Below are 7,142 nucleotides of genomic sequence, written 5' to 3' on the forward strand. Positions count from 1 at the left end.
CTGTGTTTTCGACATTTTTCAGCAGGTGCATTTTCCTCCGTAATTTCTCTTCTGTTGATCCCACGCTCTTTTCGCTGCGTTTTCTGAGTTCCTGGGTGTCCGATTGATCAGAAAACGGTCGTTTGAATGAAATCTAAGACCAAAAATTTTTCAGCCAAAAAAAAAGCAAGGCTAACCCCTTTGCATTTTTGGCGAAAATTTTCGCGATTTTGAAAAGTGCTGGAATAAATTAATTGCGGCACTATTCGGACGTAATTTTGCAGGAGAAATCGATTGGGCGCAGTCGCGATACGCTGCGAACAACGCATCAAAAGTTACAGCCAAAAAACGAAAACCTGTGTTGTCGACATTTTTCAGCAGGTGCATTTTTCTTCGTAATTTCTCTCCTGTTTATCCCACGCTCTTTTCGCTGCGTTTTCTGAGTTCCTGAGGGTCCAATTAGTCGGGAAAGGGTCATACAAAACGAATCTGAGACCCAAAATTTTTGGTCGAAAAATGAAGAAAAAGTAAGGCTAACCCCTTTGCATTTTTGGCGAAAATTTTCGCGATTTTGAAAAGTGCTGGAATAAATTAATCGCGGCACTATTCGGACGTAATTTTGCAGGAGAAATCGATTGGGCGCAGTCGCGATACGCTGCGATCAACGCATCAAAAGTGACAGCCAAAAAACGAAAACCTGTGTTTTCGACATTTTTCAGCAGGTGCATTTTCCTTCGTAATTTCTCTCCTGTTGATCCCACGCTCTTTTCGCTGCGTTTTCTGAGTTCCTGGGTGTCCGATTGATCAGAAAACGGTCGTTTGAATGAAATCTAAGACCAAAAATTTTTCGGCCAAAAAAAAAGCAAGGCTTTGCATTTTTGGCGAAAATTTTCGCGATTTTGAAAAGTGCTGGAATAAATTAATTGCGGCACTATTCGGACGTAATTTTGCAGGAGAAATCGATTGGGCACAGGCCGAACGCACTGCTCGAATCGGATTCAGATCCACAAGTCGGAGTAACACGAACTCCGCCATACGTCTTTGGTAAGGATCGGAAGGTAAATCACAAATGTATAGCTACAACACTTCATTTTTATTTTAGTACCACTTCGTTTATTATGCCTCAGTGTTAATACAAGTTTCACAGCTGTCAGTGTGTCGTACTTGAACAAGTTGCATAATACTGTTCATTTGAAAACTTAGACTATACAGGAAATCGTCATGAAACATCAGATTTCTGAGTATTGTATGAAGCATCAGAATTGCAGTACATATCACTCCATGCAGCGTATGAAAAAGGTCATTTGAGATAGTCATCATCAGGAAGAAGTCGTCATAGTATCACAGTAGTGTGTCAGCGTAGTTCAAGATCAGACGTGCTTACTGGTGCAATGCAATTCTACAAGATACGATAAGTGTGACTCAGTAATGTTATTATTTCAAGTGTTTTCCTTTGAAATGCATAAATAAATGCATTTTTCTATAACTTGTGCTTAATTTTTTGCGTATGTTGGTCCCGAAGTGATCTTAATGTTCATGGTTTTCTTGCAGTGGTTTTTGTCAAATCGGTTCAGAAAGGGTCATTTGTATCGGATTTAAGTCGAAAAGTTTTTCTCTCACCAAAACCGACGGTTATTCCATTCGGATAATTTTGGTCAACTCCCGGCGGATCTAGAAAAAATGCTACAACCGATTTATTCTGACCCCATATCGACGTAAATCGAAAGAAATGCATTGCGCACAGTCTTGAATCGTTAGAAACAACGAACTGAATGTTACGGTCAAAAAACATGACATTTCTTTTTGTCATTGACAGTAGCTGGTCCGACGATTCTTCAACGCCTGTTTTTCAATCCTTGCGGTCCAATTAGTCTAATAAGGGTCCTCTGATTCGATTTTGAGATGACAAATTTTTGTTTTCAAAAACCACAAAAAAAATCTAGGCTCACCCCTTTAAATTTTTCAGTCGTAATTTGGCTGGCTGCTAATGATTCGCAATAAATTTCTCAATAGAGTATATCGACGTTATTTTGCGAGCTTAATTGATTGCGCACACTCCAGAGTCACCGTGAGCGAGGGATCAAAAGTGACAGAGAAAAAGTAAGAAATGTCCTTGTATTCTCTACGTATCTTCTCAACTGTTAATTCCTATGTTTCCGCTCCCTTAGGATCCAATTGGACTCATAATGGAAGGTCCTTTGATTCCATTCCAAGAGGTTCAATTTTTTCCTTCTCAATTTGCACAAGTAGCAGGGCTTAACTCCTCCGGATTCGTGATTTCTACAAATTCAATTCGCAATTCCAGTCAAATAGTATTTTTCAAATATTCGTTATTGCAATAATTGATAATTACACATCCTTACAATGACATACAAATTTGAATAATTAAACCTAAACAACTCTATACTTATTAAGTAGATCATTCTTGTTCGATCAATCATTTCCGGATGATGTCATCATCGCGTGAGATCACAAAGTATCTATCAATTGCAATCGAGGATCAATCGATCACTCATTCTCATATTTAAACTTTGCTCATTGACCTGCATGACGAATCTTAACAGAAACCATCGTCGAGATGAAAATACTTTTGCAATATCCGGGTCCCAATCGAATCGGCATTTCATTAAAAAGTTGTTGGGTACGGAATATTGGTTAACAGGAAAAGAATTTAATATTCCAAAACTCGTGAATTTCAGCGGATCCAATTAACGCCCTTCTCACCCTCTCATGCGCTCAGAGCTTACTTCGTCAAGCCATTATCTTCCTTTTCCACTTCCTGCGAGGAATGAAAGTTATAAGTATGAGACAATTTCACGGACGGCGTCTCCAACTCATAATTTTATAAGATTAAAAGTTTTCTCAGCAATTCGAGTGAGCCATTTCCCAAACAAAATATAACCTCGTTTTTACTCACCGACGGTGTACCGACGGTTTTCTTTCGCAAGATCGAAAAATACAGTTGCACGAGCAACATTTATAAATAATTCAGATTCCAGATTATAAGTAACGATTTATAAGAATCCTCACCATACATTATAATCTGACAAAATATCTACTAATTTTATTCGGCCTCTTTTTCAGGGTCAGTTTTGACATCATTTCTTATCAAATCTGGCTGTTATGCTTATGCTCGTATTTGATCTTACACAACATCTTTAGATCTTATTCTATAGCTTAGCCTGAGCCTAGTTTACAGGGCGGAATTGAGTACTGTGAGATTACGATATCTTAAAAACAAATTCAGATAGTTTCGAATATGATAAAATATACCAGAATACCGTCCACAAGTTTGAATTGAAATTCTTGGGACTTTTTCGAGATACATGTTGTTGTAACCACACGAAAAGATGTTGTTATATTAACGTTGACAAGACGTCCAATTAGTCGATTCTAATATCGATCTTCACACAATTTGAGAATAAAACAAACTTTGATCCATTCGAAATATTGATTGTCGAGGTATAAATTGTCAAAATTCACCTACTCTGTACCTTCTTATAAGCACAGTTATTTTCTATTACATGATACTGTACGTGTAAAATAAATATAATAAGGAAATATACAGTCCGATTACTTAATTTTTAGTCCAGCTACTCTCGCTTGGAGAAATCAGAATCGAAACTGGGCAAACCGCGTAGCACACAAACCTATGCATACCACTAAGCTCAACGGTGGCCGCAAAATCGTTCATTAGATTACAGGCCACGTTTATTCTGGTTTCTCGAGTAGGTAGATACCAGCTTTACCGTGAGGAAGAGAGAGACATCAAGAGAAAGAGGGGCGGGGGAGGGTTTCCGAGCCATCTCCCGTTTCTTGCGGTCCTCAGGGATCCGGGACGTTCCCATTCCCCAGCAATTATTTGCCCTGGACGAGGTTTACCCAGGCAATGGTAATGGGTAAGGCGGCAGTGCATATTCATACACTTGAGAGAAGGGAAAATCGTGTGAATGATGAATCGAACCGCAGATAAGCGCGGGTTCGACTTTTGGGTAGTCATAGATTATGATAGAAAAATGATGGTTCTTTTATTCAAATTCCTCTCGGATGATTATTTATTTATCCATTTATTTGGCATCGATCTTGTTCAGTCGTAATTCATGTAACGATTCATATTTCGTCATCATCCCGATCACTGCCTTCCGTCGTGCGTTCACACGACATACATGCACAAATGAATACTTACGAACTATTAATAAAACTTAAAATAACGTTAAGTATATCACTTCGTCCTGACATGGCGAGACAATAACATGTTAAGTTCATAGGATCTTCAATAGTTATTGCCTGATAATGATTGGCCGTAGCCGATCGAAACGTCGCAACCTTTTGAACAATCGATAAAAAGATATTTTACCATGACTAATTTCGACGAATCAATTTCAATACTTAAATATATCGTTTTATTTAGAAGAGAATTCTTTTGCATCGAAATTACTACAATAATATTATAACGATTTATCTTTACTAGAAATGTTTCGTCGTTGAGTCGGCCACCTTTTATTGATGTATAAAATTTTCAACAGGGTTCGTTGATACTGGTATTCGATATAAGAATAATGAGTAATTAGGAAAATGGTGTTATTGAAATTTCGTACATTGCTTGGCCAAACGTGACAGCCACAGACTCCATCATGCGTGTGAACACATTCGTATTTACCCTTACAATACACGGTATCTGAAATGCTTACATCTCTCCATTCTCGACAAAATAGAGCCCGAAGAAGGAGTGTTTTTTTTTTTTATTTTTTTCTTTTTTATTTTCTTTTTTTCATTTTTCATCCGCCGACTCGCGACGTGTGATGCGAAACCCTCCGAAATGAATTTGTAACGAGTTTCTCAGATCCCCTCATCAAACTTGGATATTTTCCTCCGCTTCGCCAGCCCGTTACCTTCCTCCAAAATCCATGCTTTTCAGAGCGTGGCCATCACTTTAGTTCGGAATCATCCCTCGCCTCGAGCAACTCGAGCAATACCTCATCCATTTCCGCCGCGGTTTATGCCCACATCATCTCTCTCTCTCTCTCTCTACGCTTCTTATTCACATGCCAGAAAAAAAAAGAAAGAAAGAAAATCCACTAAATGCGATTTATGATTTCTGTACTAACGGATCATCGCGAAGATCAGTCAAAAACCACTCATATTCAAATTAATGTTTTCCCTTAAAACCCGTAGATTTTGTTTATCCTGAAACGGTGTTCCGTACGTCGCAATTTTGAAGGCGTTCCACGTTTTGAATTATACCTACTGAAATGCATCCGTTGATGAATTTCACCCCTTGTTCGCAGACTAGACGGCAAAACCTGACCAACGTCCTGCAGACGCTGTCCGCATCCAAACCAACCCCCCGATTCGCGATCCAGCTTCGATGCAATTTGCATTTCTATCTCTGATCCTCAGCGTATATCTTCCAGCCAGTGCAAATGTCACATGAAACCGACCGGATCTCCGAATGTATCGCTTCGTCCTTCGTACCAGGGCTCAGGTGCTGAATGGTGATGTGTTTCGATTTAACTTTGAGACGCGCATCGTTTTCCTTCATTTCATCTCAGCCAGTCCCTTTCTTTCAAAAATTATTCACTTTCAAAGACGTGTTTTTTTTTTTTTTGGCTTTTTCTTTACCATTGCTTTCGGTCTCTTCTCGCAGACGACAGTTGGTAATGTATAAAGCGGTTGATTTACGGCCAGGTGTCTCATTCCACCCCTTTTTACGCTGCTTCGTTCCCCGTGGATGAAAAATTTCCGTTTTCCATTTACGGGAAAAAATTTTGCCAATAGTCGCAAAATCCTGTTACGTATATTATTATTATTAATGTTATTATTTTTGTTATTGTTAGTATTATTATATCGGCGAAGTAAAAAAAATGGTTGAAAGAAAAATTAAAAGCTCTAAAAACGTCGTTGAAACTGCGGGAGTTCGTAGAGTCGAATTTTGTTCGATGAATCTCTTATCGATGTATGGAAGAAAAAAAAAAAATCGTATACCGACGATTCGAAGGAATTAGGAAGTTTCAGTGATACGTTTCGTCAAACATTTTTGGATTCGATTATATAACGAGACATTTCAGAAATCGTTTTTGTTTTTTTTTGTTTCTTTTTCTACTAATCATTTCGAATCGACTCTTCTAGTTAATAATTTTTTTCACTAGATCCATTAATCGGAGCCTGTGATAAATCATCTAACCGTAGAGCTCTAATTTAGACCTAATTCGATAAGCCTTGAGTTAAGGCCTTCAGACCTATGTTCCGACCGGTTTTTGTCCCGATAGTATACGAGGCATTCCACACCAAATCGACCTACGTCATAGACCTTCGTCATAGACGATTTTTTATTCATTTTTTTTCTACCTTCAAGTATGGTGTAGAGTGTACAAAAAAACTTGCAGCATCTAAAGAGCAAAAGCTTGCCGAATTTCATCTTGGTCGAAAAAATGTTCATTTCTCAACAAAGAATTCATGAGAAAAATTCAAAGCCAATCGATTAGGGCTGTTCATTCGAAAATTGGGTCTTCGTATTTTTGGGAACTGTAAAAGTCAAACCTGTGTTGGAAAAAATCGTAAACTCGATAAAAGGTGATTTTTGTAAACTCTACAATTTACACTTTACACTGTAAAATTTGTTCTTTGCCTTTTTGGAAGTTTTAAAAGTCAAACCTGTGTTGGAAAAAATCTTAAACTAGGTAAAAGATGATTTTTGTATACTCTACAATTTACACTTTACACTGTAGAATTTGTTCTTTGTCTTTTTGGGAGTTGTAATGAATTTTGTACATTCTATCCCATAATTAAAAATGAATAAAATCACCGATGGTGGGGATTAGACGTAGGTCGGATTGGGGTGGAAATCTGGGCGAAATGGCAATGCCATAAACATTCTGACGACTCGGAATCTGGCTCAGCTGTACATCTGACAAGGCGTCACGGCGATGATTAGAAATTTAGCTAACTATGGGAAAGCGGCGTCGAGTCGAGGGAGCGCGGAGATGAGCGAGGAGAGGAGAGGAGAGGAGAGGATATGTGCCCGTTGTGGGTGACAGGGTACATCCATCATCGCTGAACCCGGACCCCGTCTCATATCCCGCTCGCGCACTCCGTTAGCCCGAATTCCCCGGATTCAAATGAACCGTTCGAAATCCGTTTCGCACCCCCTTCAAGCGCATTCA

The sequence above is a fragment of the Neodiprion virginianus genome, chromosome 7 (assembly GCF_021901495.1).
Source record: "Neodiprion virginianus isolate iyNeoVirg1 chromosome 7, iyNeoVirg1.1, whole genome shotgun sequence".
NCBI lineage: Eukaryota > Metazoa > Arthropoda > Insecta > Hymenoptera > Diprionidae > Neodiprion > Neodiprion virginianus.